This window comes from Schistocerca piceifrons, chromosome 7 (genome assembly GCF_021461385.2).
Source record: "Schistocerca piceifrons isolate TAMUIC-IGC-003096 chromosome 7, iqSchPice1.1, whole genome shotgun sequence".
NCBI lineage: Eukaryota > Metazoa > Arthropoda > Insecta > Orthoptera > Acrididae > Schistocerca > Schistocerca piceifrons.
This window is the reverse complement of record NC_060144.1, coordinates 44,769,943-44,796,065: the sequence shown is the minus strand read 5'-3', so window position 1 is coordinate 44,796,065 and position 26,123 is coordinate 44,769,943.

Genomic DNA, 26,123 nt, shown 5'->3' with positions numbered 1-26,123 from the left:
TTTTACAACCATTTCAGAAACAGCCATGGTATTGATAAACAATATTGCCTACTTAAGCTCAGGCTATATTTACTTACCCACCATTATTGTTGTTTAATCTATTAAACAAGTTATGGATTTTTATTACAATTTTCGTTCTGTTCTTTATTCAATAAAGCAATACAGCAATATTTAGGTCTGTATACAGACTTACAAACTCCAGCAGTTGTTAGATAACAGAATGGATCGATATTGGGCTATTTCTTGGAACTGTTTCCTTAGCTCTAAACAACCTCTTCTCAATATATCCTCATCTGAATTACAGAAATCATTAATTTCTCTCTCCATATTGGATACATAATTACATTTATCTCTTCGACTATGCTATTTAAAAATATTCTCCTAACTTTTAGTTTAATAGCACCAGCACAATTATTTGATATCGGGAATTGGTCTTACATAATTTTCATTTTCTCATGCATTGAATAAATGTGTAGTATATATTGGTATTTAATTCTATCAAATCAAATGTTTTTAAGCTGCTAAGAGGGTCTTCCACAAAACTACCACTACTTATAATGTTTAGTTCTAATGCTTTACCTCAAATAACACCAATTTGTTTCCTGTGCACATAGTATTTGGTTTCATTGTATTTTCAACACAGTACTTGAGAATGAGTTGTGAATCGTTATCTTGAGCACACTGAATTATTAATGTGTAATTATGATGCTTATCAGATATCATCCAACTACAAAAGTCATGATTTTTCTTAAAGTTGCAAACAGCATCACCATTAAAATTGTGAGCTATTATTAAGTTTGGAAGATGTATGCCAATTTCTTGTTGAGCTTCATAGTCAAAGCACATGTCTGTATATGTGCAATGAACTCTCTGTGGTATTCCCTTTTCACAACAATTTAACTGCTTTACTGTAGCTACTTCATAGCATTCCCAGCATTGGAAAGCATAATAATCTTTGAATTCTGTATTAATTTGAATTCTTATTTACTGCAATTTTAACATCCTTTGAAAATAAATCTTCACCAAACTTTCTTTCACAAATATCATTTTTTTGCAGTCCGTATTGTATGTAACATTTATGATTCTTAATTTTTACTATTTTTTTACGGTTTCTACATTGCTCAAAACCACATTTATGTTCTGTAGATCTTAAACAAATGCACTTAATTGTTTAATTTATAAACTGTATCACAAACATCTTGGTGATTCCTTTAAACATTCTTCACTGTAACGACATCTATTACTGTTTTTGCAATTTATCTTATTTTCCTCACTACTGTGTTAAGCACCATTCAATAGTATACATATTTTTCTCTCTTTTTCACCACTGTGCTTGTTCTTCTTGTTGTATAGTCTATTATATATACTATGATAATACAATGATGATAAGAAAGCTGAAACCGTTAATTAAATCAAAATGGCTTTTATTTTTATGGAAATATATCTTCATTACTTTTTGATGACGATGATAGATAACTGAATTGAATTTCTCAAGTATGCAACATTGATTTGGTTATGTAATAATTTTTCAACATGTTTAATATAATTTAGGGTAAATCCTTCTTCTTTATTATATTCTCCTAACTGACTACATAATATCAGTTAATTTTTGTAATTTGTGTGTATCTTCTACTCCAATCTTCTTAATTTTGTACTCGGTTAGCTTATTTGTATGATATGTTAAAGCCACTATTATTGCTTCTGGAGAACATAGACTGTCTTTATTATTAATTCTTGTGATATACTTTTTTGTTTTTATTACCAGCTAAATTTATTACCACTACCTCTACGACTACCTCTAGGAACTGCTAACATCTGAATGTTAAATGTGGTATCTGCCATATCAATAGACTATCTCTGATTTTATTGCACAAATATTGAATAGATTATTTCATATTAGCTGATGACCTATAACCCATAATTTTGGATTTGTGGATATTAAAATTTATCTCATTTTCTAAAATTAGTTCCCCTTCTTCTCACTAATGTTATTGAGTTTACTGACATTAACATCGTTAAAGACAATTTATGGTCAACAGACTAAGCTTTATCTTATTCCTTACATTTATTTATATTTTATTTCTTTAATCTCAAATAAATACTTTTTAGACAATTTGTCCTCTTTTTCTTGTTCAAATAGTTTTATAATGAGTTGATAAATTTTACCTAATCTACCTATTCTGTTTTTTCTTGGTGGTGGAATTTGTTTCAGAGACATCATTGTCAAATCTGTAAAATAATTTACACTTGGTATATGTTTTGTCTCTGATCTAGTTCTTTTGAATAGTTTTGGGTGAAATTGGAAGTCCAGTAACACAACTTAATTAATTAATTCTGATTTCTTTAATTTTCTGTAGCCTCTAATACCTTTATTTTTAGCTAAATTTTTGAGTTTAACTACTTTCACATTATTGAATCTTGTTGAAGAAGATGGTAAATTATGTGAAATAATTAATCAAACGTGTTATATACTCTTCAATTATTCTTTCAGCAATAATTAGCAAGCTGAGCAACAGTGAACTGTCTCAAAGACTGCTCAATTTATCTAGACAAAAACTGATTACATTTTTTAAATATTAGAGTTTGATAAAATAGAAAAATGTGGTGATTATTTAAGCTTCAGTTGCAGTTATTTTTACGACTTTGTTACAAATGGATTCTGACGCTTTGTCCAACTATTTCTTCTCCACATTTACAAACTATTTTTCTTTTTTGTCTATCTTGTCATTGAAAAATCTTGCACCTACTTGAGAGCTTGTCTGTAGCTGCAGGATTTAATCCAGATCAACTAAAATCTTTAATTTTTTGGTAATCAATACGTTTTTGTTAAATTATCACACTTAGCATTTTTCATTCATAGTAATATATTAAAATATTCATCTCTTGAAATTCGTTTTAAGTGATTTCTATAATATTTAAATGTGATATATTTTTCACATCTGCAGATAATTCATTTACTGTAATACATTTTTATTATATTTGGTAAGACATTCCTTTCATGAATTCTTGTAGTATCCATTGCATATTTGTGTGAGTGAAAGTTATCAATTGACTTCTCCACTGTACAGACTTTCCACTTCTTGGATATTATTGCTTTCATTCACTGACAAATTTGTAGTTAGTTCGATTATAGTTACATGAGTGACATCTCCAAGTTTCATTTTTCTCTAATATAACTAAAAATTTATGTAAATAAATGATTCTCTTTCTTGTTGTGTGATCTAGATAGCTGTATAGATAAAATATTTACAGTCTTAATTTTTTTGTTGTTACTAGCATTTCTAGTGCATTCTTTTATTTCATTTTTGAGTTTTTAGTGCAATATACATTTGATGAAAAAGAATTTCAGACCTATGAGCAAACTGTTTTAGACAGACCTAAGGACATTACAAAACCAGGTTATTTAAATAAACAATCAGAAACTTTCCAGACCTACCTCTGAGGTTGAGCAAAAAAAATATCTGTTGAAGAATCTGTATGATATATGTTAATATTTAAATTTAATTAAAAATTGTAAATTCAATAAATAGTCAACATGGGTTTGGGTACATTTGCTTGTATCTCAGAAGTATCTATGATGAATGTTTTTGAGATGGCAACATGCTTTCATACAATAATAAACAAGGGTTTGTGATAATTGATAAAGAGAATAATCCTTGGTTTAAAGCTAAAGATGTTGCTGAAATATTAGAATACAAAAATACAATCAAGTCATTAGAAAAAGTATTCATGAAGATGATAATATTACTTATGATAATATCAAACCTATCTGTAAAATGGCTTTAAAAGGTGAGGAAAAAAGTACTATTTTCATCCATGAATCTGTTTTATATTTTTAAAATTTATCTTCAAAAGGAAGAAGCCAAGCCATATAAAAGATGAGAAAGAAATATAATTCTACCATATATCAGAACATAGGGTGAATATAAACTACAAGAAACTGTAAAACTATAAGATGAGGAGATCAACATTTACAAAAACTGCTACACGAAAAGGAATGTCTGTAATTAAAAGATATAGTAGATGGTGTAATGGAGATGAAGAATGAACAAATTATTTACATGGCCACATCTAAGCAGTATGACAAGAAAAATTATTCTAAAATTTATTATCTAAAAGTCTATTATCTAAAAATCATCTTTCATGGAGATTATCTGGTTATAACAGTGTAATATCCATAGAAGATAAAATATTTTATGTCACTGCTGTACAGTGCATAATGTGAAGGACCTGTCTTCAGCATTCAGTTAAGTGATAAAATAAAGTTAAGGTGAATGCCTTGGGAGTATGTGTGATCAGATGTATGAAATATTTATTAATCATTTACACACTATGGTTAGAAGAATTAGTGGATAAATTTATGATACTGAAAAATTGGGATTCTCATTTGAGAAAACCAGATTTTTACATAAAAAATCTGTTGGGTTGTGGATAGCAAAAGTTTGCTCATTGCTGTACCCTCTACCTAACTCAAGATGGTCATCCATAGTTCCAGATTTTCAAAGATAGAGGGATTTTATGAAATGCAGCAGGCAAATCTGCATTGCAGTTTCATTGAAAATAAGATTGTATCTGTAATTAGAGGATAATGTCAGACTTAGTCACATAGGGAACATCTTTATTTAAATATGTAAAATCATAGAGACTGTAAATTTTGAGGTCTATTTAGCCTTATTTCCTTTCATTTCACGTTGTTCTGGATTCAAGCGTTTCTGGATTATTTTGGGTGTGTGGGAAGGCACAATACATTGGATTTGAAACGGGACGGACAGAGAATGCAACGAAAAAACGGGTCTTTTCCGTGAGAGGAGGCCAGTGCCTCGGGGGAAACGGCTATTGGTTGTTGCTACCGCCTCGTCTTGCCCTGCCTTCACAGTTGGCAGCACTGTGCCAGTTTTTTAGCTTTTATGAAGATCAGTTATTTAGTTAGTAATAAGTTATTTTAGTACAAATTACAAGTTAAATACATGTATCAGTGCATTTTTTAAGCTTACTGTTAAAGGTATCACTTTCCTTTGCATGTTAGTCTAGAAAACGCGAAAAGATCGTACGGTTGTAATTGTATATTTGTTTCCGTTTTGGCAAAATTAACTTACAGAATTTCGGTTAATGATCCTGTTTTTCTGTCCAACAATTTAATTTGAGCGTGTCCATTCACTGTTACGTACATATTTTCAGAAAGTAGCAGAAATCTTAATTTGTTTGATTTAGAATCTTTCCCACTAGTCGGTTGTTTACGTGCTGTTGCGTTCAATAAAGCTACCTTCTTTTGTGATTAAGATTATTTAACGGATACTGCAGTTGAATGAGTATAAAGTTCTTATTCCAAGCATAAATAACTTTTTACGTTGTATCATACACCTGAAGTGCTAAAGTGTGTTAAGTGATTTAATTCTATTTTTAAGCTTGTAATCTGTGTCGCAATGCGTGATAAGTGTGAATATTGCCATAGGACAGTCGAAGAGGGAGTGGTGTGTGTAGACAGTAGGTTGAAATTCCATTGGAGTAACTAGTGAGAGGAACTGAATAGGGAACTGAGCGAGACTCTCCCATGGAAATGGGAAATGAAACTGTACGCCCGTACACTTTGTAAGAGAGAGAGAGAGAGAGAGACAGACAGACAGACAGACAGACACACAGAGAATCGCTGAGCAGGAGGCAAACATTTGTTCCCCTCAGGCTGAAGTAGATCACGCGAAATTTGAACTAGGGGGATTGAACGGGAAGAAAGATCTTGGGAACTGCGTAAAGGTAACAAGCAGTGGGGGAAAGGAGAAATGCTGTTCAATTTATCTACATTTGAGCTAACAATATCGAATAAATTTGACTTGTTACCTGAAGTAGGAGGGGAAGAGACTCACTCAGCTGCACGGCACTGCAGGGTATAGCAGATTTCTAGCAAAGAAGCTTAGTGTAAGTCTTAACCGAAAACCAGTAGAAAGAAAAGTGCGGTTCTGCTGGGTAGTAGTCATGGGAGGGCTGTAGGCCACATGGTGCAGGACACATTAGGGACAGGGAAACAGGTTACAAGTAGGTGATAGACGACATAGGGAATTTGTGCAACGGTTTTGACAAAGAGCATCATGTTATTATAGTTTGTGGAACAGGGAACAGCCTGGCTAAGAACAATATTGCAGCTTGAGGGGTAACGTGGATAAAATATGAGGAGGAACTACACATGCAAATGTGAGACTCTTGGCGGTCCTGCAGCGCGATGACTAGACCTGGGTAAACACTGCTGTGAGCCGTGTGAATACTGAGTTGAGCAGGCTGCAGCTGACTGAAACGAACTGCTGTCCAGCTGCTACAATTGGGCAACGGGAATATACTAGACATGACCTACACCTGAGTAGGAGACGGAAAGATAGGTTGGCTGAGCTTCTTGCAGATACTATACGGGGCCACCACTACACAATGTAAGATCCCTGTGGTTACTGGTGTCAGAGGGGCACCTTTTGAGATTAGATTTAGGATTCAGACACCCTGTTTTGAAAGAAGTGAAAATAACAGAAGTGCCTCATAAAATACAGAAAAGTGAGGTTAGCTTATTTCATCAACATATTAGAGGATTGAGTAATATGGTAGAAGAGCTTCTTGTCTGCTTGGAACATTTAGAGAGCTCTGAAAAGGTAGACATCATGTGCCAGTCTGAGCACCACATAACCACAGGGTTAGGTAAGTTACATTTAAAAGATTACACTACTGCTGCTTACTCATGCACACATAACACGGGAAAGAGTTGTTACTTACATTAGGACAGAACACAAGTTCAAGAACACTGAGGAAACTAGATTTTGTAGTGACCAGCACACAGTAGTGCGTGCCTTTGAATTAATGCTGAAAAGTAGTTCACTTTTATTTGTAACTGTATTTAGATCGCCACTGGGAGATTTTGAACTATTCATCAGGAACCTGGATTTCTTACTGTGCTATCTGTCCGACGGTTAACAGTTAATAATCTGCTGTGACTTTAATGCAGATTTTCTAAGGGATTCTGTCAGAAAAAATGATATGGAAACGTTATTTGGATCCTACAATTTGATCTCAGTAGTTAACTTTCCAACACATATATGTTGCATCCAAAATGTTAAGTACAAAACAAACGACCGAATTTTTTTCGTTTACGATCACACATCTGTAATTATACTTTCGTATTACAACATGTAACTTCCGCAGTTTTTCTGGATACAGTGCTACTCTGCACTCCGAAACACCAAGATAGAGTGTAAAATTAGTGTCATATCTTTATTAATGTATCAGCCTTGGTGTCTTTTTACAGCAAGCAGTATAATTTATGAGTGACTTTGATTTTATTTAGTAGAACTAGCCGGATTTTTTGACAGTAATTACAATAAGGGCAGCTTTGAATTTTAAAGTAGGAGATTTGAGGTGCATTTAACAATTATTTATGTGATAAATTAGCCAAGGTCATCTCCACAATGCGAAACTACTATTTCTCACACATGGGAACAATAAAAATAGATGCAAGATGCTAGAATTTCTATATATAAAAGGCAACGTCCCGACTAACTGACCCACTGATTGACTCATCACTGCCCAGCCAAAACTACGCTGAAGCGCCAAAGAAACTGGTATAGGCCTGCGTATTCAAATAAAGAGATATGTAAACAGTCAGATACGACGCTGCCGTCGGCAACACTTATAAAAGACAAAAAATGTCTGGCGCACTTGTAACATCGACTGCAGGTGCTACAATGGCATATTATCAAGATTTAAGTGAGTTTGAACGTACTGTTATTGTCGGCTCACGAGCGATGGGACACAGCATCTCCAAGGTGGCAATAAAGTGGGGATTTTCCCTTAAGACCGTTTCACGAGTATACCGTGAAATCAGGAAACCGGGAAAATATCAAATCTCCGACAATGCAGTGGTGAGTAAAAGATCCTGTAAGAACAGGACAGACGACGACTGAACAGAATTGTTCAACAAGAAATAAGTGCAACCCTTCCGCAAATTACTGCAGATTCCAATAGTAAGCCATCAGCAAATGCCAGCGTTCGAACCATTCAACGAAACATCATCGAAATGGGCTTTCGGTGCCGAAGGTCTACTTGTGTACCCTTGATGCCTGCATGACACAAAGCTTTAAGCGTGGTCTGGGCCCATCAACCCCGACATTGCACTGTGGATGACTGGAAATATGTAGACTGGCGGGACGAGTCTCGTTCCGAATTGTGTCGAGCGGATGGTCGTGTGCAGGTATGGAGACAACCTCTTGAATCCATGGATCCTGCATGTCAGCAGAGGACTGTTCAAGCTGGTGGAGGCTCTGTAATGATGTGGGTCGTGTGCAGCTGGAGTGATACGGGACTCCTGATACTCTAGATTCGACTCTGACAAGTGACATATACGTAAGCATCCTACATCCATTCATATCCATTGTGCATTCCGACGGACTTGGGCAATTCCAGTGGTGCAATGCGACATCTCACACATCAAGAACTGGTATAGAGTTTCTACAGGAACACTCTTCTGAGTTTAAACACTTCCGCTGGCCACCAAACTCTCCAGACATGAACATTATTGAGCATATCTTGGATGCCTTGCAACGTGCTGTTCAGAAGAGATCTCCACCCACTCGTACTCTTACAGATTTATGGATACCCCTGCAGGATTCATGGTGTGAATTCCCTCCAGCAATACTTCAGACATTAGTCTAGTCCATGCCACGTCGTGTTGCGGCACTTCTGCTTGCTCGTGGGGGCGCTACACGATATTAGACAGGTGTACCAGTTTCTTTGGCTCTGCAGTGTTTTAAGAACAGGAATTTGAAAATTGCAGGGGCGCTGATCTTATACTGTAGGCATCGTTTAAGAAGGTTTTCTCGAAATTACACAGTTAAGGGGGTGAAACAGGGCTGAAGGTGTTTGAAAACATGTTGCTATTAAAGCAATTTTAAAACTAGACCTATGAAAATCGGTCAGAAGTAAAGAAATACGTGTTTCAGCGTTTTTTGAAACTTAACCCCTATGGAGGGGAGGGGGGTAAAATAGTGGGTGAAAGGTTTTTGAAAATAGGTCTTTATTAAAGGAGCGCTAATTATATTTGATCTATGAAATCTGGTATATGACTTCTTGTTTAAAAATGAAAGAAAATAGGTGTTTCAGTGTTTTTGGAAATTCAAACCCTAAGAGGATGTTTCACGAAATATTTCATTATGAAAGCATTTTTGATGCTAAAACTATAAAAATTTGAATTTGGATTCTTGGCTAGAAATTAAAAGCCCCCTCAACTCTTTTCGGAAATTGAGACTCTACTGGGGTGAAATAGGGGATGAAAGGTTTCTGGAACTATTTCATTATGCAAGCATTTTTAAGATAAATTTAAGCAAAATTGTGTTTGGCTTCTGTTCGAAATTTAAAAAAATGCATTTCACTGTTTTTGGATACTCAGCCCCGAAAGGGGTGAAATAGAGGGTAAAATGTTTTATGAAAATATTTCATTGTGTAAGCATTTTCAAGCTATATCTATGACTATTGGTATCTGGCTTCTCAGTATCAAATGAAAAAATACATTTTTTTAGCATTTTTGGTGATTTAACCACTGTTGCTGTGATATTCAGTCGGCAGAATGGTTTCATGCAGTTCTCCATGCTACTCTATCCTGTGCAAGCTTCTTCATCTCCCCGAACCTACTGCAACCTACATCCTTCTGAATCTGCTCAGTGTATTCATCTCTTGGTCTCCCTCTACGATTTTTACCCTCCAAACTGCCCTCCAATACTAAATTGGTGATCCCTTGATGCCTCAGAATATTCCCTACCAACCGATTCCTTCATCTAGTCAAGTTGTGCCCCAAATTTCTCTTCTCCCCAATTCTATTCAGTACCTCCTCATTAGTTACGTGATCTACCCATCTAATCTTCAGCATTCTCCTGTAGCACCACATTTCAAAAGCTTCTATTCTTGTCCAAACTATTTATCGTCCATGTTTCACTTCCATACATGGCTACACTCCATACGAATACTTTCAGAAACGACTTCCTGACACTTAAATCTATACTCGATGTTAACAAAGTTCTTTTCTTCAGAAACGCTTTCCTTGTCATTGCCAGTCTACATTTTATATCCTGTCTACTTCGATCATCATCAGTTATTTTGCTCCCCAATAGGAAAACTCCTTTACTACTTTAAGCCTCTCATTTCCTAATCTAATTCCCTCAGCATCACCCGACTTAATTCGACTACATTCCATTATTCTCGTTTTGCTTTTGTTGATGTTCATCTTATATCCTCCTTTCAAGACACTGTCCATTCCGTTAAACTGGTCTTCCAGGTCCTTTTCTGTCTCTGACAGAATTACAATGTCATCGTTAAACTTCAAAGTATTTATTTCTTCTCCATGGATTTTAATGTCTACTCCAAATTTTTCTTTTGTTTCCTTTACTGCTTGCGCAGTATACAGATTGAATAACATCGGGAATAGGCTACAACCCTGTCTGACTCCCTTCCTAACCAACTGCTTCCCCTTCATACCCTTCGACTCTTATAACTGCCATCTGGTTTCTGTACAAATTGTGAATAGCCTTTCGCTCCCTGTGTTTGATCCCTGTCACCTTCAGAATTTGAAAGAGATAGTATTTCAGTCAACACTGTCAAAAGCTTTCACTTAATCTATAAACGCTGGAAATGTTGGTTTGCCTTTCCTTAATCTTCTAAGATAAGTCGAAGGGTCAGTATTGCCTCACTTGTTCCAACATTTCTGCGGAATCCAAACCGACCTTCCCCGAGGTCAGCATCTACCAGTTTTTCCATTCGTCTGTAAACCACTAAGGGAGTAAAATAGACGACGAAAATTTGTGTAATATTTAATTACATTAAAAAAATGCGGTAGGTAGCGGCATGCCGTGAGCACGCCGCTCTCGCGGCCGTTCTGTCGACTTTCCAGACCGTGCAGCTCCTCAGCTGGCAACTGAGTGCACCCGAATCCTGTCCTCCCACCAAGGAAACATCCCTCGTAGTACTGAGTATCCGACAGCGGGTCCTCTGCGTGGCGGTCATATACACTGACCATTCAGTTACGGAGCCGATAGGTAAATGGGCCCCGAGAGAAGTAAATTTTCGACGATTCCAGTAAGATCAATCGGGAAAATACGTAGGCGACACATCTATATCCATAATTAGATACAATTCTTTATAGACACTGGACTCGATTTTTACTGTAGTGACTGCAGAAGGACAACATTTAATAATAAGCAATACATACGTGAAGAGTCTTAATATGTGGTCTCACAAACCAGAATCTCGTGGTCCCCGTTCATATTCAGATTCTTTTCATACACCGTACTTAAAACAATTTGTAAGCCTTGTGTGTCCGTCGGGAATGGTATGCTCTGTTTCAAGTGACAGTTTATAGTCTTCCTTCATAGCAATTGGTTTCGCCAAACACTCAGGGTTTTTTCGAACTTTTCACTTCACGCTCTCGCATTTCCGATTTTTCGTATTAACTGCACTTGAAGTACTAACGTCCTTAACAGGCTTAAGTCTATTCGATAGATTCCTTTTTTTTCTTAAGACACCTAAAATAATTTTTTTCTTGGAATAGTGACACTTCATGGTACTGTTTTCTTAAGAAATTGGTAATAACAAGGTACACAGTACTCAGTACACCAAATGTTGATGTAGTTTAACCACAATTTTTAAGCAGATTTAAATGGAATGGAGATCATCAGTTTACGAGGAAATAAATGTGGATAGGTCAAAAAGTAACAGCTTCTTGCAGTGCGATCATGATGTCACTTCTAGTCACAACATCTAAATGTACTTGAACTTATGTAATGCAATCGTGAACTCCTAACTGCAACATATTTTCTAATATGAAGATAGTAAATGTTCTCGAAAGAACAGATGCCACTGATGACCTTGCAGCTTCTCTAGAATAAATGACAATTAATCGAACCCCTCATTTGCCGACAGGTGTTGTTGATATACCTCGATGGGGACAGCTTAAAATGTGTGCCCCGACCGGGACTCGAACTCGGGATCTCCTGGTTACGCGGCAGACGCTCTATCCGATATTTTTTTTTTTTTTGCAGACGCTCTATCCATCCTTTTTTTCCCCAGCAATCCGATTTTTTTAACCACTTTTATTTTCTATCTTTTTTTATTTTTTTTATTTTTAGGATGGTCAGGGCGTGGTACATGCCGCATTAGCAGTGGGGTCTGTTCACGGCACTGCCAGTGCGTCGAGGCCCAAACCCCTCCCACCCCTTTTTTCATGTTCCCTGTTGGGTCATAGCACTAAGTGTGCAGAAATCTTAACACAATATTCCCATTCGCCTATGTAAGAAAGACAAAGAAACCTCTTCTCTGAGGAGAAACTGAACACTGACAAAACTTAACAATTCTTCTTGAATCACACAAATACTTTGGAAGTCGAACACGAGTAATTCTGAACAAAATGTTTTGAAAAAAAAACTCTTCGTATAACTCTTCCGGAAGCAAGGTAATAGTAAATAATAATAAGAACAAAAGTGACTTTTGATTTTCTTCTGATCGTTCTCGTTCAAGGTGTTGTGGTGGTTCCACATATTTAACCAACACCCATTCTTTCAAAAATGATCTTCAGCACGTTGCCGCAGTGCTTCTTGTGGTTGCGATACGTGCTGATTTTTGCATATTCACACTTCGTGTAAACGCGGAATTCTATCTCGTTGTCCGACCCAAGTTTGTGGATGACATAACTAACATATTTTCCCAGTAACCAGCTAATGGCGTTAGTTTTTAATTTCGGAAAGTATGTCATGTCTGGTCTCAGGAGGAGCGATGGCGTTATATATTTCGTCGAGAATCTGGTGAGAAAGGCGATTTGTTGCCTGATCCAATTACAGTTATGCACATTGCCACCACAGGTGAATCTGTGGAAGAGTGTGTCCACCAGATTGCATTTTCCACAAAGGTGTGTCTGGTTTAAACCGATCCCATATAGTCTCTCGTTGGTGCTGATGACATTGTTAACTGTTTTGTACCATGCGGAAATAGCGTCTGTAGATAGCCCGGCATAGTTGATGTTCCGCCATACAGCTTTCCAGTCACAATTAGGGAATTTCGTTTCAATTGCGTTTCTGCCCTCATTTAACTTCCTTTCAAGTATGATGTCACGCGCTGTGATACATGTGTTGCTTCTGATTTCGTCACTAAGATAACTCGCTTCGAGGAAAAAGTCCCTCACATACTGCAGTCGGGCAGTAATCCTTCGCACATCAATCGGTGCTTGCAGGCTATGGGTTGTCACAGCCTCAAAGAGCTTTGCGGTTATACATTGTGCAAGTTCTCTGAGTATTTGGAAAGTCCGTTTGAGGAACAGAGCAGTGGCTTTATTGCGAATATCCACCAAACCGAGGCCCCCGTGTCTGACATCCAGTATAACGGTAGTCGCACCAACCCTGAATGTGTCTCCTCGCTATAAATAATTGGTAACAGTGGACATGATCTCTTTCGCTACTAGCTTAGGAATTTGAAATACCTACGCAGTGAAATGCGCTTTAGACAAGACACAGGAGTTGATGAATCTGACTTATCTGAGCCACCGAAGACACAAATAAATAGTTCGACTGCAGGGACTTATCCATTGAACGCTTCCCGTGAGACCCACCTTTCCAACTGGCCACAATCTACATACGTAATGTACCTAATAGATATTCGCCCATCCACTCATTACTCGCGCACGCTAAGGTGACGATTCCCGTAAGAGTTCGGGCAACCTGTGCGCGAGTAATGAGTGGATGGGCAAATATCTATTAGGTACATTACTATGTAGATTGTGGACAGTTGGAAATGTGGATTTCACGGGAAGCGTGCAAGGGTAAGTCCCTGCAGTTGCGCTATTCGTCTGTGTCTTCGGTGGCTCAGATGGAGGCGACACGGTAGCCAGGGGGCTGCGTGCTCTCTCTAATAAAAAAAAAAAGAGTGAAGGGATGAACTATCAACTTGAACGAAATGTCTTGTGACGTCCGCCCAGACCAAACGCAACGAACTATATCGAAAAAAAAAGATGGATAGAGCGTCTGCCATTTAAGCGGGAGATCCCGGGTTCGAGCCCCGGTCGGGCCACACTTTTTCAGCTGTCCCCATCGAGGTATATCAACAACACCTGTCAGCAGTTTGAGGGTTTCAATTAACTATCATATATTCTAATCTACCTTAGATATCCAGCGCTGCTAATCCATTATTCGCCTCCAAATTCAGTCTATATTACGTCGAAATCAGCCATTTTTGTGTCGAAATCAAAGAGTTTTGTACCAAAATGGTTTGTCGAAATCATTCAATTTTGTATCGATACCATCGAATTTTATGTTGAAATCAGTCAGTCTTATATGGAAAGTAGTGAATTTTCCACAACTGATTGTTGGACAGAAAAGCCGAAGACATTACTAAAATTATGGTAATTGACTTCGAATCCATCAAACGACAAGTGATAGTGTTAGGTGTTAATCTAAGTCATAAAGAATATAGCGCTCCTCACAATGGGAACTCCCTATGGCACCCCCATCAGATTTATCGATAAAATGTCCCAGTGGATAGGCCGTCGGTAACTGAACACAGATCAAGCATGAGAATAGGAAGAAGGTGCACTGAAATGTGTAAAAAGAAGCAAAATAGAAACAGGAAAGGTCCAAACTCAAGATCTGCAACACTGAGCGAGTTGCAAGAACCACGACGTAGTGATTGTGTAGTCACGGTGTTCGACTGCGTCGGCACACTAGCTCAGCGTGTTCGGTTAGAGACGTGGCGTGTCTCTGTAATAAAAAAACTGACAAATGAACCTCCCCATCGCACCCACCTCAGATTTAGTTGTAAGTTGGCACAGTGGATAGGCCTTGAAAAACTGAACACAGATCAATCTAGAAAACAGGTAGAAGTTGTGTGGAACTATGAAAAAAATAGACAACATATACAAACTGAGTAGTCCATGCGTAAGAGAGGCAACATCAAGGATAGTGTGAACTCAGGAGCGCCGTGGTCCCATGGTTGGCGTGAGCAACTGCGGAACGAGAGGCGCCTGGTTCAAATCTTCCCTCGAGTGACAAGTTTCCTTTTTATTTTCGCAAAGTTATGATCTGTTCGTTCGTTCATTGACGTCTTGTTCACTGTAATAAGTTGGTGTCTGTGTTTTGTGACCGCACCGCAAAACCGTGCAATTAGTAGACGAAAGGACGTGCCTCTCCAATGGGAACTGAAGATGCGTCACATGACAGAAATATGTTGTCGACCCACCTAACTTGTACACTTGGCGAATGGGTAAAAAGAATCTTCTACCTTGCCCAATTTAGGTTTTTTTGTGGATGTAATAATCACTCCCAAAAAAGTTATGAAAACATAATTGTCAGATGATAACTGTCTGAAAATAAAAAATTTAACTTACCACTCTTGGGGAGACACAGTTTGTATATTTTGCTTATTTTTTCAGAGTTCCACACAACTTCTTCTTGTTTTCTCGATTGATCTGTGTTCAGTTTTTCAAGCCCTATCCACTGTGCCAACTTATAACTAAATCTGAGGGGGGTGCGATGGGGAGGTTCCCTTGTGAGTGAAAAGATCAAGAGCGAACTTCAATGGATGCCATGGGACGAAAAAATAAACTCTGCAAAGTTCGTGTTCGAATCTGTCTTGTGCCCAATTTTTTTACGCAATATCGTGAACTTTCCGTCCGGTCGTTGACGTGTCTATACCCTTCCTGTAGTCTACGAAATTGTCGCACTATACATTCGTTACAGAATATGAGTCAAGAGCATATTACCGTCGCAGGTAAATGTCATGAATAGTGAGAACAGACGACATGCCTCTCACAGAAATGAAAACACCAAATAAGCGGTTGTGAAGTATTTTAAAACAAAGAAATTCAACAGTCAAAACTTCCAAAACGGACCAAAAACGCCATGACATGTGACACTTCTGTGGAACAAATAGAAGGTACGTACGTCTGGAGGTCCCTTCCTTACACCTCACTGTTGCAAACAGACGTTACACGTCGGCACAGGCACAGGCACAAAATTGAATACAGCGAACAGACTCGTGAATGACCTGACGGAAAATTGCTAATTTTGAGAAAAAAGAAATAAAAAACGTGGAGCACCAGGGAAATTTGAACACAGATCTGCCCCTTCGCAGTCAAACTCCGTTACCACATGACCATACGCCATAGTTTCGCTCGATGTTGCACATTAAAAGCACGGACCGTTCACTGTTTGTTTTGTTTCGTTTTTCACAGTTCAGTACAGCTTCTTCCCGTTTTCATCCTTGATTTGTGTTCAGTTTTTGCCGGCCTATGCACTGGCCCATTTTATCACTGAATCTGAGGAGGGTGGGATGAGGAGTTTCCCGTGTCAGTAACCATCTAACTAATTTCGGCAAATATTGTTCCAGAAAAGCTGTAGCTTGATTCGTAAAACGCTGAATCAGTTCCATATAAGTAGTGAAGTTCTTTCAAAAACAAGAAAACACAAATACAACAAAGAATAAACAGATGGCTCTGTTTTCTTGCACGGAATAAACACCAACGTGTAGTGTGACGCGACTCCTCCACAGTCCACCGCGGTACAGCAGAGCTCCGGGGACGTAGGGATACTCGTACGCTGCACGTCGGCCGGCTTTAGAACGTCTCACACACACCTGCGGCTCCTCCTCGAAGGCTGATGGACACGTTGAGGGTAATGGGCTCTCTACCCACGTCACCTTTCTGCCATTCCAGAGGTACAGGGACCGTGTCTATCTGTCGATGCTGCCCCGCCTCTCCCCCGGGCAACAGCATGTGGACAGGTTTCACTCGGTCTTCGGAGACTGTTAGCTGGTTTCCGTGAAACTCTGTCTTGATCGTGTGGCTGTCTCTTGTTAATACCTTGTACGGCCGAGAGTAAGGCGGTTGCAGGGGGAGTCGTATTAGATCTGTCCGTAACCACACATGGGAACAGTGCCCCATGTCTTTGTGTACTACCTGTGTGCCCTCTGCGTGCCGAGAACCCGGTGCTGGACTTGGTTCTGAAGTGTGTTCTCTTACTTGCTGCAGAACGTAGGGCATGTCTCTCGCCTTTGCTGCTGATGGTGCAGCTTCTGCTGGCAGGAGTAGGGTTTCCCCATAAATCAGTTCTGCTGTGGAAGCTCCTAAATCTGGTTTGCAAGTAGTCCATAATCTGAGCAACACCACTGGTAAGGCTGATGTCGAGCTCTCGGCATGGCCCCGCGAGGCAGCCAACGCTCGAGCGTGCTATAACTCTCAGGGTGCTGCCGGAATCCACACAACCTTGCCAGCTCTAAAAAGAAGGTCGATTCAAATTGGCTGCTCTGGTCTGTGGTCACATGTAGGGGGCAACCGAAACGAGCAACCGAAGTCGTCAAAACTACTCGTGCTACTGTCTCCGCCGATATATCGGCCAATGACACTGCTTCCGCCCATCACGTGAACCGTTCTACAGCACTAAACGAATAACGGTACCCTTTTGAGGGCGATAGCGGTCCTACGATAGGCAGCTGAACGTGTGCGAGCCGCTTCGTACATGTTGAAAACTGCTACTGGTTCGTGCACGTGTTGTCCGACCCTGAATTTATGGAATGCCATGCACGTTTTTACCAACCTGAGGTAATCTTTCTCATTGCTTTGCCACACAAAATGGTCCCTCCCCAATTTTACATTACTGTTCGCAGTACGGTGCGCCAGATTTGAATGCTATCAAAGGTCACCTTCCGCAGGTTTTTCAGAAACAAAAAGTCGACGTTTATCTCGCGACATTTCGTAACAAATGCTAACCTTCGTCCTGGTGACCGTCTTTCTGAAGTTTCAGTCCAGTAGTGACATCCTGCCGGTACTCTCGTAGTTGAGGGTCCGTCGCCCGTGCAAATGCCAAATGTTGATAATCGGTTGTCTGCGAGATAGTACTGACCCTTGACCAGAAACCTGCTACGATGTTTTCCACTCTCATAACATGACGCATATCTGTCGTGGACTGGCCAGTGAATCTAGTTGTCGGACTTGTCGTGGAGAGCAGTCTCATTAGGTTCGCTGATTGAGAATGTAATAGGTTTGCGGTCCGCATAAATAGTGAGTGCTCTGGCCTCAATGTAAGGATTAAAATACTTAACAGCTTCGAACATCGCCAGAGGTTCACTCCATTTGACCGGCACTGTTGTGGGTTTTCGTGAAAAGAAACCCACAGTCTGCTAGTGATTTTCTTCAAATTGATGGTGGGCTGCTCCTACTGTACGTTAACTTGTGTTGACCACTGTAGCCAATGGTGTATGCAGTACTGGGTGTGCCAGGAGAACCGCTTTCTTCAGATCCGTTTTCACTTGGTGAGATGCCTTTTACATGTCTGGGGTCCACTTCACGGGCCGCTTGTCAGTCGTGTTTTATTCTGCCAGTGCCGCTGTCAAGGATACCTGAACCTCGACTGCCTGTGACAGGAATCGTTAGTACAAAATTACTGCCCCTAAAAGTTTTCTAAGTTCTTAGTAACCGGTTAGTCGAGATATTTCTTCGATAACGGCTGTTTTATCCGTCAGGGGGCGTATTTCGTCTGCCGACACTGTGTGACGCAAAAATATTACCTGCACCTTACGGGAGGTGCATTTCTCCTTGCTGATAACTATTCCACATTGCTTAATTCTTTCGAAAACGGACCTGAAGTGTTCTTAAAGCAACATTTTTATTTTTGAGGACACCAATACATCATACAGGAGCCGGCCGCGGTGGTCTCGCGGTTCTAGGCGCTCAGTCCGGAACCGCGCGACTGCTTCGGTCGCAGGTTCGAATCCTGCCTCGGGCATGGATGTGTGTGATGTCCTTAGGTTAGTTAGGTTTAAGTAGCTCTAAGTTCTAGGGGACTGATGACCACAGATGTTAAATCCCATAGTGCTCAGAGCCATTTGAACCATTTGAACATCATATAGGTACGCGAAAAAAACAGTTTAACCCCACAGTACCTCGTCCACAAAGCTCTGCCACACCTGCGCCGCGCTTTTGGGGCTGAAAGCCATTCGGACGAACTGGAACAACCAGGAAGGTACTGTGATTGCCGTCTTTGGTATATCCGCCTCTGCGACTGGTATTTGATGGTATGATTTCTTACAGACAGTCACGCTAAAGACTGTCGATCCTGTGAGGAGGTTAGTAAAATCCTTAGATTGCGTACCGGGTGACAGTCTGGAACTGTGCGGGCGGTTTACTTTCGATAGTCACCACAAGTGACGGATGTGTCCATGGGCTGTCGGAACTAAGGAGCATTCCCGTTTTTAATGAACCTCGAATTTGGCCTTTGCCACTAGAAAACTAACTGTGGTGTCACCGCCAGACATCACACTTGCTAGGTGGTAGTTTAAATCGGCCGCGGTCCATGTAGTACATGTCGGACCCGCGTGTCGCCACTGTGATCGCAGACCTAGCGCCACCACCAAGGCAGGTCTCGTGATACGAGAGTGGACTCGACCCCAGTTGTACGAGAACCAAGCTACCGCCCAGTTGTACGCGAACCTAGCTATCGCCCAGTGGTACGAAGCCTTTCTCTCTCATTAGCCGAGAGACAGAATAGCCATCAGAAGTTAATGGCTACGAACTAGCAAGGAGCCATTTGTATCAGTGCCTATAGCTTACGAGTATTCAAGAGAGATGTATTCCAAGGAATAAATAAAAGTTAAGTAAAAAGCATCTACATACTTTTCTTCTTATTCATTCATAAGTTCTCATGTTCCAGACTTCACGCCCGTCTGCTTATTGCCGTTCGTGCACTATCGGCCACAGCATTAGTCTAGCGTGCCTTTCTTTTGGCTACTACCGTGTGGCGTAACAGTCTTGTTACGTCACTACACTAACCTTCTTGGTCGTTGTGATATTAGGTGACCGGACTGAAGTGCTCTCGTGCTGCCATTTTGGCTCCTTGCCACCTCTTTGTGGATGTAGCCTATGGTGCGAAGTATGCCTCGTCCACTAGTACCGATGATGACTTCATGACCTCTTTTTGCAGCACCGATATTTATCTCGGTTCTCATGTCTCACGGGGAGCTGGCGACTAATATATCGTCTGACGCCTCTGCTAGCACAAAGCTCCAATGGCAACTCTGTTTGAATCCTAAATCCACCTCCCTTTCGTAGGTGCCATAAATCGTTATCGGTGACGCATTTGCTGCCGTGTGGTGCACCTGTGACGTCTTGGTGATAGTTTGATAATCCGTGAATGGCAGTGCACTGACATCTGACACAGAGTCAGTCAGTAACGACACGACCTCACGGCTTTAACACACAATCTCTGTGAAGGGGTGGATAACGTTGACAAATTACTCACAAGCCTTGGTCCCTCGTTATGCCTACCCCCGGCTGAAGGCCCTTCTGTTCGTTCTCACGAACTGACGCGCCTACTGCAGACCGCCGTCGCCGTTTGGGTACGCACTCGGTCTTGTACATCTCGTTGCCTAGTCGCCAAACCGCCGGTGGTACCAACACATCATCTCCTGCTGGCTGCCGTTGTTAGTCAAGCTTTAAACCAGCTGTGTTTTGCAACAGACTTCCTGGAAAAAGTGGAATTTCTGAGCCATGATGATCGGTGCTGGTTGGTACAGAATTCGCGGGCGAAGTCGGATTATTGAACCATGATCATCGGTGCTGGCTGGACTTGTGTTGTGAGCGAATAGTGTTCAGGAAGTGTGAACAGTTATTTGTGCTAACCACTATGCCACAGGCTTCTTTATTTCATGCGTTTTAGGTTCCAGCTAAATCCAATTTTAGTCTAAGAGTTTACTGGTCAGTGTTTGGTTAACTTACATTGCTAATGGTTTCTGTCTGTTAATGTCAGAGTAATTCCTGTACATCAAGATTGAAGTCGGATTATAATTTATGACTATTAGTTGTGCTCATCTTCTGTAATTTATTTTTCTAGTCACGATTAATTTTACTGCTTGTTGTTTTAGTTGAAGGCTTTTGTTTAGACATGCTTTTATACAACTAGTTTGAAACGTTTGCACTCAACATACACAGCTGAAGTAATTTCTCTCTGAAGCTTATATCTCACATTTTTTTAATAACTACCCATTGGTTGTTTTGATTTACTGGGCTCGCGGGTGTCAGTTGATGTACTGAAAAGTGTTTAGTGATGAGTGGCGTAGTTATTTTTAGAACTGACGTCTTTTCTATTTGTTTCATCAACGGCTGTATCTAAATTGTGCTCTGCTTAATTTATCTGATGGTGTACATAATGTTACGATGTTAAATCTCACCTGGAAGTTCCTCAGTATGCAAGTGCTAAATCTTGCACTAGTTTTGGTCTATTCATTTGGGACTGTTAAATTTCACGTGTTCAAAAGAAAAAGAAACATTTTGTATAGTTTATTAAATAAAGTATTTTGTGCGTAATGTACTAAGCCTTTTGTGCACTCGCACCTTTTTACTCGCAGCTCCTTGTTTGTGGTCTTTACAACTTAGCCAGTTAGAGGAATGGTAACATATTTTGGTATGTTTTCGTTTGGGTCTGTAACCTCCAGTTGTGGTACTCTATCGTACTTTATTGCTAAAACATTTACACTGAAGAGCCAAAGAAACTAGTACACCTGCCAAATATTGTGTAGGGTCCCCAGAAGGGCCGCACTACGTCGTGGCATGGACTCGATTAAAGTCTGAAGTATTGCTGGAGGGAATTTACAACATGAATCATGCAAGGTTCTCCATAAATCCGTGAGTACGAGGTGATGAAGATCTCTTCTGAAGAGCACGTTGCGAGGCATCCAGATATGCTCAATAATGTTCATGTCTGGGGAGTTTGGTGGCCAGCGGAAGTGTTTAAACACAGAAGAGTGTTCTTGTAGCCACTCTATACCAGTTCTTCACGTGTGGGATGTCGCATTGCCCTGCTGGAATTGCCCAAGGCCGTCGGAATACAAAATGTTCATGAATGGATACAGATGACCGGACTGGATGCTTACGTACGTGTCACCTGTCGTATCTAGATTTATCAGGTGTCCCATATTACTCCATCTGCACACAGCGCACACCATTACAGAGCCTCCACCAGCTTGAAGGGTCTGCTGCTGACACGCAGGGTCCATGGATTCAAGAGGTTGTCTCCATACCCGCACATGTCCACCGGTTCGATACAATTTAAAACGAGACTCGTCCGACCAGGAACGCGTTTTCAGTAATCAGCGCTCCAGTGTTGGAGTTGACGGTACCGGACGAAGCGTATAGCTTTGTGTGGTGCAGTCGTCAAGGGTACACCAGTGGGCCTTCGGCTCCGAAAGCCCATATTGACGATGTTTTGTTGAATGGTTCGCACGCTGACACTCGTTGATGGCCCAGCGTTGAAACCCGCAGCAATTTGCGAAAGGGCTGCACTTCCGTCACGTTGAACGATTCTCTTCACTCTTCGTTGGTCCCGTTCTTGCAGGATCTTCTCCCGGCCGCAGCGATGTCGGAGATTTGATGTTTTATCGGATTCCTGATATTCACACTATACTCGTGAAATTGTCCTGCGAGAAAATCGCCTCTTCATCGCTGTCTCGGAGTGGCTGTGTGCTATCGCTCGTGAGCCGACTGTAACACCACGTTCAAACTCACTGAAATCTTGATAACCTGCCATTGTAGCAACAGTAACTGATCTAACAATTGCGCAAGACACTTGTTGTCTTATATAGGCTTTCCCGACTGCATTTCCGTATTATGCCTGTTTACCTATATCTATTTTTGAATACGCATGCCTGTACCACTTTCTTTGGCACTTCAGTGTAGTATCTTATTGGGTGAGCTATAATTCCAACCCATCTTAATAATCCTTCACGAGTGTGTTTCCCTTCCACATGTGGTTAGTTAGGAAAGAGGAAAGAGATTACTGCGCTCCTCACCCACATTGCAACACGTTTTTCAAAGATAAGTTGGACAATTTACCTCCTGGTTACTCTACCAGACATGGGTGGTTTATTTAGCATTCAACCATGCTACAGATTACCCATCCAGTCAGGATATCTACAGAGTGGTTTCAAGAGCAATTCTTCTTCTTCCACCAAATGTCTACTCAGTATAACTTCCGTAAATCACACAATTTGGATTATGGTGGAGGTGGGAAACGTTTACACTGTTAGTTAGCGGATCGTAGGTGGGTGTGTTGGCTTTATCTATCGGAAATACAGCTTTACGCGTACTGATTCTTACAAAAATTCCGCTCCATGAGCATCTGTCATAGCTGGTGCAGATTCTACCTTCTTGTTCGTTTTATAACGCAGAATACTGATCGGATGCAGCTGCTGGAGCTTAATATGTTCTGAAAATGTCCAAGATGTATAAGCACATGGAAATCAAATCTGAGGAACTAGCTTAACCATTTGCAAACTCTTGGTTCAGTTGTACTATTTTGTGTGACGAAATGATGACCTGACGATCTCCACTCCCATTTGGTTCTGCTTAGTTCGTTCTCTGTCTGTGATCTGACGTGTTTAATGAGCTACTATTCATCTTAGACTATAGTGAGAACACTGCAGCGGTGCGTCTAGTATTGGTTTGTTCCCCTCGTTGATATATTGAGTACATTCCATCGCCAGTAACGCTATTGTCAGGTGATTTCTCTTCTGCGGTGGTCTGTTTCTACTTTCTCAGGTACTCCCCACTGCTTTGTTTGTATTGTTTGAGAGTTTATTCAGTTTCTTCAGGAAGTATAATGTGGATACGGATTGTGCTTGTTGTGTGCAGAAACGTGGGAAACTGCTGTGTTGGCCACGGTCCACAGGCTTGTAGCTCTGCTCAAAGCTGCGGTGGCATTATGGCGCCTGTGACGACACATACAACATCAAAAATGGTTCAAATGGCTCTGAGCACTATGGGACAACAGCTGAGGTCATCAGTCGCCTAGAACTTAGAACTGCTTAAACCTAAATAACCTAAGGACATCACACACATCCATGCCCGAGGCAGGATTCGAACCTGCGACCGCAGCGGTCGCGTGGTTCCAGACTGAAGCTCCTAGAACCGCTTGGCCACTGTGGCCAGCACATACAACATCATTGGTGCCGTTGGAATACCTGGTCACATGGCTGCCGCTGTCTCTTCTGACGCACAACATCTAACTGGTCAGTTTCCACTCGAGAGTTAGTGGCAGACAGTGGTGGATTCGCGAGTTATTTGGCAGAAGGCAAAAGCTGGAATGCAACACACGGGTGGCTCCCTACGTCTTAGCAGCAGGTACGAGGTGCTAGCCAGTGTTGATGTCTGAGCCAGCACGGCATGCCTGTCCTGTTGGGCCAGCGTCCGATTTTCCTATCCAATCCGGACAAGTGCAAAGGGCACATACAGTAGTCATTGGTAGCTCCAACAGTAGGCGACTGATGGTGACCCTTAGAGGAATGGCAGGCAAGGCGGGAGGGAATGCCACTGTGCGCTCGGTATATTTGCTGGGAGGTCTCGTCCGAGACGTGGAGGAGGCCCTGCCGGCGGCTGTCGTGTGTACTGGGCGCAACCGGCTGCAAATACCAACACAGGTCGGCACTAACGACACCTGCCGCTTAAGTTCTGAGGCCATCCTCGGTTTATTTTCGAGGGACAGCTGATTTGGTTAAGGCAACTATATCGCACACTGGGCACGTTCTAAGCTCACTATTTTTCTCATCGTACCCACAGTCGATCCCAGCCCTCTGGTTTGGAGCAGAGTAGAACGTCTAAACCAGAGGCTGTGACGATTCTGCGAATTTTTCTACCTACGCTATCGGGTGGTGAACTGTGGGTTCAAAAATGGTTCAAATGGCTCTGAGCACTATGGGACTTAACATCTATGGTCATCAATCCCCTAGAACTTAGAACTACTTAAACCTAACTAACCTAAGGACATCACACACAACCATGCCCGAGGCAGGATTCGAACCTGCGACCGTAGCAGTCACGCAGTTCCAGACGGTCATTAGTCCCCTAGAACTTAGAACTACTTAAACCTAACTAACCTAAGGACATCACACAACACCCAGTCATCACGAGGTAGAGAAAATCCCTGACCCCGCCGGGAATCGAACCCGGGAACCTGGGCGCGGGAAGCGAGAACGCTACCGCACGACCACGAGCTGCGGACTCGTAATGGGTCAGGCGTGCACTACACGCAGGAAGCGGCTACTATGGATGAGAGACGTATTCCCCACCAAAATCGAATATGCGGCCACAGTGTTCTCCGAGAATGCTCGTCCTTACAGATCGGATACGGAAAAGTTTAACTTTAGTAAAATGCAGGACCATCTAAGGAAATGCCCCACGTAGTATTAGGAGCAGATAGTTGGTTGAAACCGAAGTGAATAGCAACGGAATCCAAAGTTCTGTTTGGAATATTTATCGTAAGGACAGGTTAGTCGCCACTGGTGGCGGCGTATTTATTGCAGTAAATATTTCGATTACGTCTAGCGAGATCATCACGGATTCCGAATGTGAATTAATCCGGGTGAGGCAAAGGTCGGCCAAAAGTGGTAATCGGATGCTTTTCTAGATCGCCGGGGGTCAGGAGACAACTTGCAGAATGTCGTATACAGCTTTCCTGATCATACCGTTGTAGACGGAGGCGACTTGATCTAGCTGGGCGTGGGTTGGATAGTCAAGCGATCAAAACTTCTACGAAGATCATACGAAAGAACTTGCTCCTCTTCTAGCATCAGAGCATCTAGCATCAGATATATGTAAACAGACAGAATACGGCACTGCGGCCGGCAACGTCTATATAAGACATCAAGCGTCTGGCGCACTTGTTAGATAGGTTACTGCAGCTACAATGGCAGATTATCAAGATAAAAGTGAGTTTGAAAATGGAGTTACAGTCGGTGCACAAGCGACGGGACACAGCATCTCCGAAGTAGCGATAAAGTGGGAATTTTCCTGTACGACCGTTTCACGAGTGTACCGTGAATATCTGGAATCCTTTAAAACATCAAATCTCAGAAATCGCTGCGGCCGGAAAAAGATCCTGCAAGGACGGGACCAACGACGACTGAAGAGAATCGTTCTTCTTCTATTCCTTCAGCGTTTGTCCCGCTTGCCTGCAGGGTCCGCTACATGGATCCGTTGTCTCCATTTCGCTCTATCACGGGCTGCATCTGGGAGGATGTTCACGCATTTAAGGTCTTTATGAATTGTATCAGCCCCACGTTGCTTAGGTCGTCTTTTGGGT